Consider the following 10569-nt stretch of genomic DNA (forward strand, 5'->3'; position numbering starts at 1 on the left):
ACCCTAATTTGCCTTTTTTTTAATTTTACCGTTTCCGATCTTCAGCCAAGTGATAGGTATCACATATCGGTTAAGGTCTTTTACCAGTGTAAACCGGGGGTTCAAAAACATTTCGCTGTTTGCTCCCCCTAAGCCTTTTGAAGCTTAGTTTGTCGGTTCCGATATTTCCACACTAGGTGCAGAAACCGGTTCTTCTTCCAACATTGTTGGTTTCTTCTTCAAAGTTTTGTTAACGTCCACTTGAACTATTTCAACATCAATTCCTCCTTCCGGAGTGACCGGTATATCATCAGATATACTCTTTCTGCTTTTGCAGAATCTTGTCGCATGACCCGGTTTGTTGCAATAATAGCAAATCATTCCAGGTGCTCTCCAAGGTCCATTGTTCATGTTTCCATTCTTCCTTCTGCATGTAGCAATAGTGTGACCATGACCATGACAAATCCAACAGTTTGCTCTCCATCCGGTTACCGGTTGATAGCCACTGTTACCTGACTGATGGTTATAAGCATTAAACCGGTTGGGGTTCCGGTTCACAAAAGATTTCGGACCAGCTCCTTGGGTCCTCTGAGGATATCTTCCAGTGTTTTTCATGACAGACCTGCATTCAGATGCTCTATGCCCAAACTTGTTGCATGCATAACAATGACCATTGAACTTATTGGATCTAGGTACATTGTTAATAAATTAAGGAAAATTATTGTAGGCTTTGCTCCTACATACATTAGCAGTGTGTCCTTCTTTAAGACAGTTAAAGCAAACAGGTTTGAATTTTTGCTTACCTTTTTCTTTGAATGGCGGTTGCTTCTTTGATGCTTCAGCATTTGTTCCTGAGGATTCTCCTTCCTCATGTCCAGAGAAACCAAGTCCATTGGTATTCTTTACCGGTTTAGCTGACCCAAGCTTTTTCTCTAGCTTAATAGTGCTCTTGTTGAACTTAGCAAGTATTTCCTTTGACTCAAAGAGTTCTTTGGAAATAATAGCATTTGACTCCATTAGGCTTGCATTCTCAGAGATGGCTATGTTCAGTTCACCTTGTACTCCTTCTTTTTCCAATTTGCTCTCATGAAGGTGAGCAGTCGGTGCACTAATCTCTTGTTTCAACTTGGAGATCTCATGATCTTTGTCCTTCACTAGATCTTCAGCTTTCCTCCGGTTCTCAAGCTCTTGACACATCCGGATAGTTAGTCCTTCCAACTCCTTTCTCAGGTTGGAGTTTGAATCATTCAACTTATTAACTTCTGCAATCATGGCTTCCATATCTGCTTCATCAGAAGAACTATTTTCAGATAGCTCCATCAGCGTTTCAGCATGTTCTCTCCTTTTTGCCCGAGAGACCTTATATTTAGCCATAAGTTCATCATAGGCTTGCTCAGACTGATTGAGCCGGTGAGTAAGTTCCCTTATAGAGTATTCCCCCATATCTCTTTCCAAGTGGTTAGACTTATAGAAAGTTAGGCTCTGATACCAATTGATGAATACTAAGAGGGGGGGTGAATTAGTATACCGAAAAACACTGTACTTAAACACTTAAATAGTCTAGAGATAAACTGGTAAAACAGTTTAACAGACAGACCAGTTATCACACATGCAAACCAAAATGCAAATAAAGCATTCACCCACAGAAGCAATACAACCATAACGCAAGATATTTGACGTAGAAACCCAAATGGGAAAGACCACAGTGAGATGAAACTCACAAGTCACTATCTGCATAATAGAACCCAGACTGATTAAGGTCGGACTGGTTAAGGTCTTACAATGTTCTTCACCATAACAAATCCTGTTAGGAATCTCAATCTTTGTTAGGAGATAAGTCCGATCAAGGACTACCTTGCTAGAGGATTTTAGATTCACAGAGGTGAACCGCCTTGTTAGAGGATTTTACAAAGGCTACGCTGAGCCTACCCAGTTAAGGGCTACAGACTTGTCAAAGAGGTGAGTAATCAACAAGTATGTGATCTATCAAATAGCATAGATTGCTTAGTTAGATCCAATATAGCTCATAGCTAATGCATTCCAGCATTACTTCAGTCTTCTCTATCTCTCACTCTGTTACACTTCACAAAACTTGATCTTCTCAGATAAGATCGCTCTTACAAAAACTCATCAACCACCTTAAACCCTAGCACCAACAAAAAACCCTTTCGACAACAACCTAAAACCCTAGACATGATGTCCTTATGAAGGAATATGATTTCATGTCGGTCCAATAGGATTACATTTCAATTTCCTAGGTTCAATTAATCTAGACATACTTAGTAACACGACACAAAAAGCACCGCCAGTGTGTCGGCACCGTCAAACAATCGGTGGATTGGTAACTCATCACAAAATGTCGGTTGGTAACTCATCACAGAGTACTATCGGTTCATACAAAATACCAGTTGCCGGTTTGTCAAAAATGAAGACTGGTAAGAAATGTGTTATGCCGCTTTGTTCCCTCATACCGCTTGAGATCCACGAACCGCTTGGGGTCGACATGCTGCTTCAGACCAGGAAACACATTCTGCAAAACATCAATAGTCTAAAGACAATAATACAACATACCGGTTGGAACAGATACCGGTTGAGCTCTAACTCATACATATAAAGGAGATCTTAATGCAAGTGTGTGTCCATCAATGACAATCACAACATAAACATCAAAAATGCCAACAAAAAAGGTTTAAACCGGTAGAACATAGTATCATCAAAGGTTTAAACATCCACCACCCAAACCCACCCATAAAAAACCAGAAAGCAATCCCATCAACCAAAAACTCACCGAGCCATCATACCACAACAAAAAATAGTTAATTGAGCTCAAAAAATTGCTCGTTACAACATTGCCATACAAAAAATAACCGACAGTTCAAAGTTCAACGATATTTCTAAAAACCATAAAATATAAAGTTCTAGAATTAGCAAACTTAAAAAAACATAGAGGTACCCAAGGCCATAGCCATGTCATTCTCGTTCCACGTCTATCACATGCACAACCACAGTGCCTTCCGCATCACCCATCCTGCCTCCTCCATTATCCAGGAGAGTTGCCAAAGGCACATTTTTCTCTACCAACTCCACAAATAAATGCCTAGTCATTGGCTGCAACCTCCGTCCCTCCACTTCCTCATCCCCCGCTTTCTCCCGCACTTGCCTAATGACCTCCTCTAGCTCCATAATCTGAACACACAACTTCAAGGCATCCCATCCTTGTTTCACTCTCTCTCAAAAATCAAATTTCACTTCTTCTCTCCTTCTAAGGAAGGGAATGTGCATATGTTGATTCCTCAATTCAACCAACTGCTCTGGAAATCCTTTCAACATGTCAAAACCCCGACCTAACACCACCCACTCCAGCAAAGACTCCATATTCTCTAGGTACTCTTGTGGAACTATTGTTTGCATAAAACTTCGAACCTCTGCACATGAATACTCCAATTCGATCCCCCATGCCATTATCAAAGAATAAATATCCACCCTTGTTCTATACCTATGACCAATAACTACCACCTCTTCTCCCATAAATAATTGCACTGCCTTTAGGAACGGGGGTTCTTTCAATCTGAACATATTTTTTAGTTGTCTCTCTGGAATCAGTCCGCAAAAAGATGACACCATTTTGTTTTTTTTTAGCATGAAATTGGCTTCCATTCCTCTTGCCAATCACAAAACCGTCTTTCTCTGTCAAAAACCACTCTTTTAGTCTCCAAAAAGCTCCCACTATCTGCATTGAATGGGCATTATTTATCATTATTTCTATTAATGAGTCTATCACCATCTCTACCATCATTGCAGAGTTTATCGACATTAATTTATCATGTCATTCGAAAGCCTAGACTCACACGTAGGGACTGAAGACATGCTCTCGCACACTTCAAATTACTCATAAGTACCATATGGTACAAAACATTTTAGCAATGCCATTGTTTTATGGCGTCATTTTTATCCCACCACCTCAAAACTCCTTTATCCAATTCACATGCCACGTTTAATAAGGCATCGACTAACTTGTTTCCACCCCTCCTAACATGGGATATCTAGAAATCTTGAAATTTATTCAATTTCGAACAAATCATAGCTACAAATTTATTTAATCGCCAGCTCAGGGTTGCTCCTTTCATGATTGCATTCACCACAACCTTAGAATCTCCTTCTAAGTGCTTCTTTGGGGTCTTCATGTTAGCAACCAATTCAATGGCTAGTAATGCAGCTTGCACCTCAACGTCGTTATTAGTCCCATCTTGTAGTCTCTTCGCTCCATTGAAAAGGATCACCCCGTTTTCATCCCATGCAACACATCCTGCTCTAGAGATACCCAAGTTGCCCCTAGAAGCCCCATCAAAATTCATCTTAACCCACCCCAACTCCTTCTTAGACCACTTCTCCTCCTCCTGCCTATGCACTCCATCCGAAGGATTAACCCTTGAAAACCCACAAACGAGTTATCATACTATTTTTATTCGATATTCACTCTCATCCTTTATCCTTTAAAAAATAAAAAAAATTAGGTACAAGCATTTTAAAACTCTATGATGTCATTGTGTAATGCCTTTAGTTATAATAAAGAAAATAAAGATTACTAAAAATATCCAACTTTACAAATTTATCTATATTTCTACAATATACATGCAATCCATAGTATCCAACAACTATTGGTGATGCAAGGGCTCTATTGTATTGACCAACTAATAAAAAATTAGATTAGCTAACTTAAACATTTCTAATGATTTTATTTAAAATATTTGAAAACCATTTTACAAAAAAGATATGCATGCAAGTAATTGAATTCAATAAAACCTATAGCTTAGCAATTGAATCAAATATTTTTTTAATTTCATATGAATAATCAAAAAAAATTTGTTCTTATGACATTGTACTTAATCATTTATTCATCAATATAAGTCTCTTCTTTCACTTGTAATTTAAATATCCATTTATTGAAAACGAACTTTATATAATGTCTCCAAACTTGACATCATTTCGTTCTTCATGCTTCAATATGTTTAATTCATTTTTTATAACACCCTTACTTTCTTCTCATGCTTCTTCAAAAGCACCAACCCAAGCAAAAGCAGTATGGTCTTGTACTTTTCAATGACTTTGCATTGAAGCATACATCTATAATCATGTTTAGAGAAACTCTTATTAAATCTCGTACTATACCAATTATCATTTCCATTATTGTTCACCTTTTTTTTGCATTGGGTATCTACAATTTTTAGAGGGCAAGTTGAGTACCAAAAATTGCCCACCTTTATGAAAGGTAAGGTAGATTTTATCACAATACAATAAGGTTTATTAGATCCACCAAGTCCCTCTTCCTTAATTTTTTCCATAGTTTTTAACGTTCTGTTTTGTCTAACAAATGATATTTCCTTGGTAATATAATGATAAGCAAGATTCTTGGCTTTTATATCAAATTAGGATCTTAATTGTTGTGACTTTAGAAAATCTAGATTTATAAGAAGTTGGGTTGTGGTCATTGTTCCCATATATTTTTCACTAGAATTAGTAATTTGTCTTGCCTTTACAATGATAATGGGAAGAGTTCCTAAAGCACATAGTTCTTGGAGTTGTTTCCCTTCCTTATTCTAGAAACCATCCCACTTTGTCAACTCCACTCTATAACCTAACATGTCTTTTAGTTGAAGAGTTATTTTCTATGCTTGCATGGCATTCTCTTTGAATATTGTGTTTTATTGATCGATTGATAAAACAACACCAATGATATCGACTATATAACTCCTTTACATGTCCTTAATTTCACTTACTGGTCTAAAATTGAAGTGTTGTTCAACATCAAGATATCCTCCTCCAAATGCAACTCAACAGTGGAATTACTTTGTTATAAAACTTTCCCTTCATTCTTTAAAAAGTTGAAATTATTTTATGTAGGTTTGGCACTCCCTTTTGAGATTGTAAACACTCTTCTAGTCTTTGTGTGATCATAGAACTATTTTGCAACAACATTAAAACATGTTACTCTTATTTCACCACCATAAGAATCAACTAGTTGAGAGCTAAAAATATTTCCATCTCCTTTTGCATTGTTGAAATGATGAAATTGTTCCTTTTTAATGATTCTAAGCTTTATTATCCATCTACTGTGGCAAGAATTCAGTGCTACAATTGAAATGATTCTTGAAGGAGCTTCATTTCTTGCAACAATTGAACAATAATATGAATTGTTGTTAGGATTCAATCTTGGGTCATTAGAATGTAGACAAAATATTTTTCAATATAGCAACATTAAGATACATAGAAAACCATAGAAAAGTTAAAATAAATATAAACGTAGCTTTATTACAATTCTATTTATATTAAATTACTTATATTTGTATATAAAAATCATTTTGAAATAACTTTAAAGTAAAATAGAATAACTCTTATATAGTTTATAAATAAAATGATCATTTACAAATTATGTACATGAAAAATTATTTTCATTGTATATTTATTAATACTTTTAAAACTATATAGATAAAAATAAATTATTCTCATAAATCTTTCTTTAATAAATTCGGTATTAAAACTCATAAATAAAAAATTCTTAAAAAAGCTTTTATACTCTTTGATAAATGATTGAATTATAATGTAAATTATAATGATAATTTTTTTTATAAATATATATAAAATTAAACCATTATATCAAATAGTTTTTTAATAATATTCAAATAAAATTTCAAGATAAATGAATTTAAAAATAAATAATATTTTAATCACTGTGTATTTAATTTTTATTTATCCAATCACAATACATGAACATTTCATGAGTTAAAATAAGTATTGTCATTCAACACAATCTACATATCAATATTCAATTTCATCACTCTTATAAGAAAAATGTTCATAGAGTCATAAATTTTACACTAACCCAAAACATAAGAGAATGCAAAAGAAATAAAACATGCTTAGTGGGAAGAAGAATGGATAAAAAAAGATGAGTCTCAAATTAATTTCTATAAAAAACCATGCAACAACTATGTAGATCTTATAAACCATAAAAATGTATTAGGGCAAGGGAAAAGTAAACATATAAAATGCATACAACTAAGTAAAAAATCCATTCAGTTGTGGATAATTGTGAGTATTTTAAAACCATTAAATTACCTTCGAAATCACCAAATGATATGCCCATTTGCTACATACACAAATTCAATTTCATCAACTAATCTTCTCTTTGTTAAATGGAGTAGTAGGCAAAATGAAGGGCCCATTTACTAATTAAATTCATCTCCTTTACTCTAAAGTGTGTTGAACTTAATTGTTATCAAATATGCGAGGTATTAGATCTATGTTACATATGTTCATTTACACAAGGAAATTAATTGGATTGTTTTAAATTCGCACAATTTAAGAAGGCATATGATATTTGTAAATGAATTTTGGTGCAACATAAGATATCTAGATTTACATTAGACAAAAATAAAAAAAATCAAAGCTAGATTTATAGACAAATAAATATTAGAGAGGTACGCATCAAGATGACTTTGAATTCTATTTAGGCTACAAATAAATAATTCAGAGGTATACATCAAAGTTGATCAAAGCTTTTTCGAGTTTCCTACTCAATTTACTGCTTCTACATACCTTGAACTTCCTACTTGACGTGGTTAGATATTCTCCTATCAATAGTAGCCATATCCATTTCTATATTTCTTCTACAAATTATAGGCCCAAAACAACCAGGGGAACATGAATAGATGAAAACAATCATTCATCTAATGTAGAATACTTGAATCTGTCTTACAAACGTTAAACTATATGAACCCAACAATAGATGTGATAAATTGTTTAGTATTAAAATCATTTCTCTTAAGCTAAAATACAAAATTGCACCAACAAATCAATTTTTATCTTGTTCCCATTGAAAATCCAATACTTTGTGCTCGTTTGTGGTGGTGAGCTAGTGCACAAAATGGTGTAATCGAGATGCAAGGTGACTGAAATAGCGACTCACAATATAGCCATGATGTCAAAGGTTCTTCCCAAGGTTACCATATTTGGATGCAAGTTACAATGATATTGAGAAAACAAACAAAAGCTCATATCATATTATGAGTCAATTATTATTTATTTTTAATAACTATTCAATACTTATTGCATTTATTATAATTTATTTTTATTTGTAGTTAAAAAAGATAAATCAAAATTTGATGAAACATCGAATACAAAATTCTCATACAATCATCTACCAAAAAATCTCAATTCAAAATAATGTCTTTTGTTTTTCTCTTTGAAGTGGTGAGACTAATATACAAATAAATATTTTAGTGGTATACATCAAGATGAGCCTGAATTGTTCCTAGGTTGCAAATAAATATTTATAAGTATATATCAAAGTTGACCAAAGATTTTTTAGGTTCCCTATTCCTACTCAATTTACTACTGCTACATACTTGAGTTTCCTAATTAATGTGATTCGATATTCTCTTATCAACAATGACTGCAACTTATATTTTCCTATCAATAGTATCCATATTCATTTATATATTTCTTCCTCAAAATATAGGCCAAAATAAAGTGGGAAACAGGAATAGATGGCAACAGTCATTCATCTGAGTTAGAGTGATTGAATCTGTCTTACAAACATTAAATTATATGAAGCCAACAATAGATGTGATAAATTGTTTAGTATTATATCCATTTCTTTTAAACTAAAATACAAAGTTGCACCAACGAATAGACTTTTATTTTGCTCTCATTGAAAATCCAACTAGTGCACAAAATGGTGCAGGCGAAAAACAAGACAAAATTAATAATGACTGACAACATAGCCATGATTTCGAAGGTTCCTCCCAAGGTTAGTGGAGGCGGATGTGTATATTCCAAGAACCGAAGGAATAGTACCAGTTAGGTTTATTGATAATACAGTAATTGGTTTATGGATTTCTAATTTTGACGTGAAATGGAGATCATGCAGAATAATCTAAGATATAGCATTTTTTTTCCAAGAAAGGGATGAATGCAAAATAATCCAGGTTCCTCCCAAGGTTACTGAGGTTGAAGGGATGGGCTATGGTATAAGAAAATATATGAAAGATCAATAAGGAGGCGGTCTAAATCCATGGACTATTCAAATGTTAGGTTCAGCGAAAAGTGTGTTCAAATCCACAGCTTATAAATCCAAGTAAAGGAAAAAGAAAACCCAACACAAAAAACACCTTGTAATGCTGAAAAATAAATAACAAATGAGCATGTTTATGAAACAAAGCACTTCAAAACACATTTCATGAATATAAAGAGAAGTAGAAATGGATCAAGACATGAACCTAGAATTCACAAGGATTTCCAAATTTATAATAAATAATTGGTGGAACAAAAGAAAAAATAGTATTTAGAACTTAAACTTTAAGAATATCAAAAGGGTTACAATATTAATAAGCTACACCTACATAGAAAAATTCAAGGAGTATTATTGCTTCCAGATTTTCGAGAAAGATACGACAATTTATTAGATAAGATAGAGGACAAAACACTAGATCAGTATGTGTAATGTAGAAATCTAAAACCATCTTTCCAAGAGCTGAAATATATAACTTCACTTCAATAATCTTACACACAATCGAATCTAGAAATGCACTATTGATAATGGTAAGAATTGTAAATATATTTTTTAAAACATAATTAAAAAATTGATAGAATTATAAGCATTAAAAAATATTATAAAATAATTGAATTTTTCATAAAAAGATACTTTTATTCAACTTATATTATCACAATGAAATTTCTCAAACAAACACTTTTCTTATAAATAAAAGTATAAAAAATTATGTAAAAAGATTCAAAAACTAAGAACATGCAATTTATAGCAAAATAAACTCAAATTTAGAGATTCTAACTTGAATAAGAACACATGGGTTATCATAAGACAGCCAATGACTTTCTAAAACATCAATAATTATGTAAAACAAGGAAATAAAAGTACACATCTTCAAAAAAGAAGAAGAAAAGAATACATACAAGATCACATCTCCATCACAATTTTTTTTTCTTATAAATTAAACTATTAATAACTAAAAAAAAAAACTTCTTTTACAATATAAGCTAGATAAATATTTTATGCAACAATTTTTAAAAGGTTTAAATAAACATAAAGTAGATACCTAATGTTCATAAAATATTTGAAGAAACAATTGCTATAGATAGATTCCACTGGGTAAGCACCACAAAAGCGGTTATATGGCTATCATAAAAAATATATGTATAAAGAAGCCCATTAGAAGATGTATCTCTTATATATCTTATATACCTAACTATTTATACGACTGCATAGCCAGTTCCGACCGACACTAAAGGGCAGATCAAATGGATTGACATAGAAATGGCGAAAGATAAAAGAAATCAAATTCACTTTCCAAAGCACTTATGATGGGCGGAGGAAGGCAAAGCTCTAAATCCACACTTCCATCACCTTCTCTACCAGGGTGAGTAGAAACCATCCCGTCAAAATCATTGTTCACTCCACTCGCAATTCCCATAGGTTGTCCCCACCCAAAATTATTCTCATATATTGCAAATCGCGGAGAGCTTCCCAACAACAAACAATTCTTTGGAAGATTATCAAACATACACCACTTATCA

Source organism: Cryptomeria japonica, chromosome 8 (genome assembly GCF_030272615.1).
Source record: "Cryptomeria japonica chromosome 8, Sugi_1.0, whole genome shotgun sequence".
In the NCBI taxonomy this organism is placed as follows: domain Eukaryota; kingdom Viridiplantae; phylum Streptophyta; class Pinopsida; order Cupressales; family Cupressaceae; genus Cryptomeria; species Cryptomeria japonica.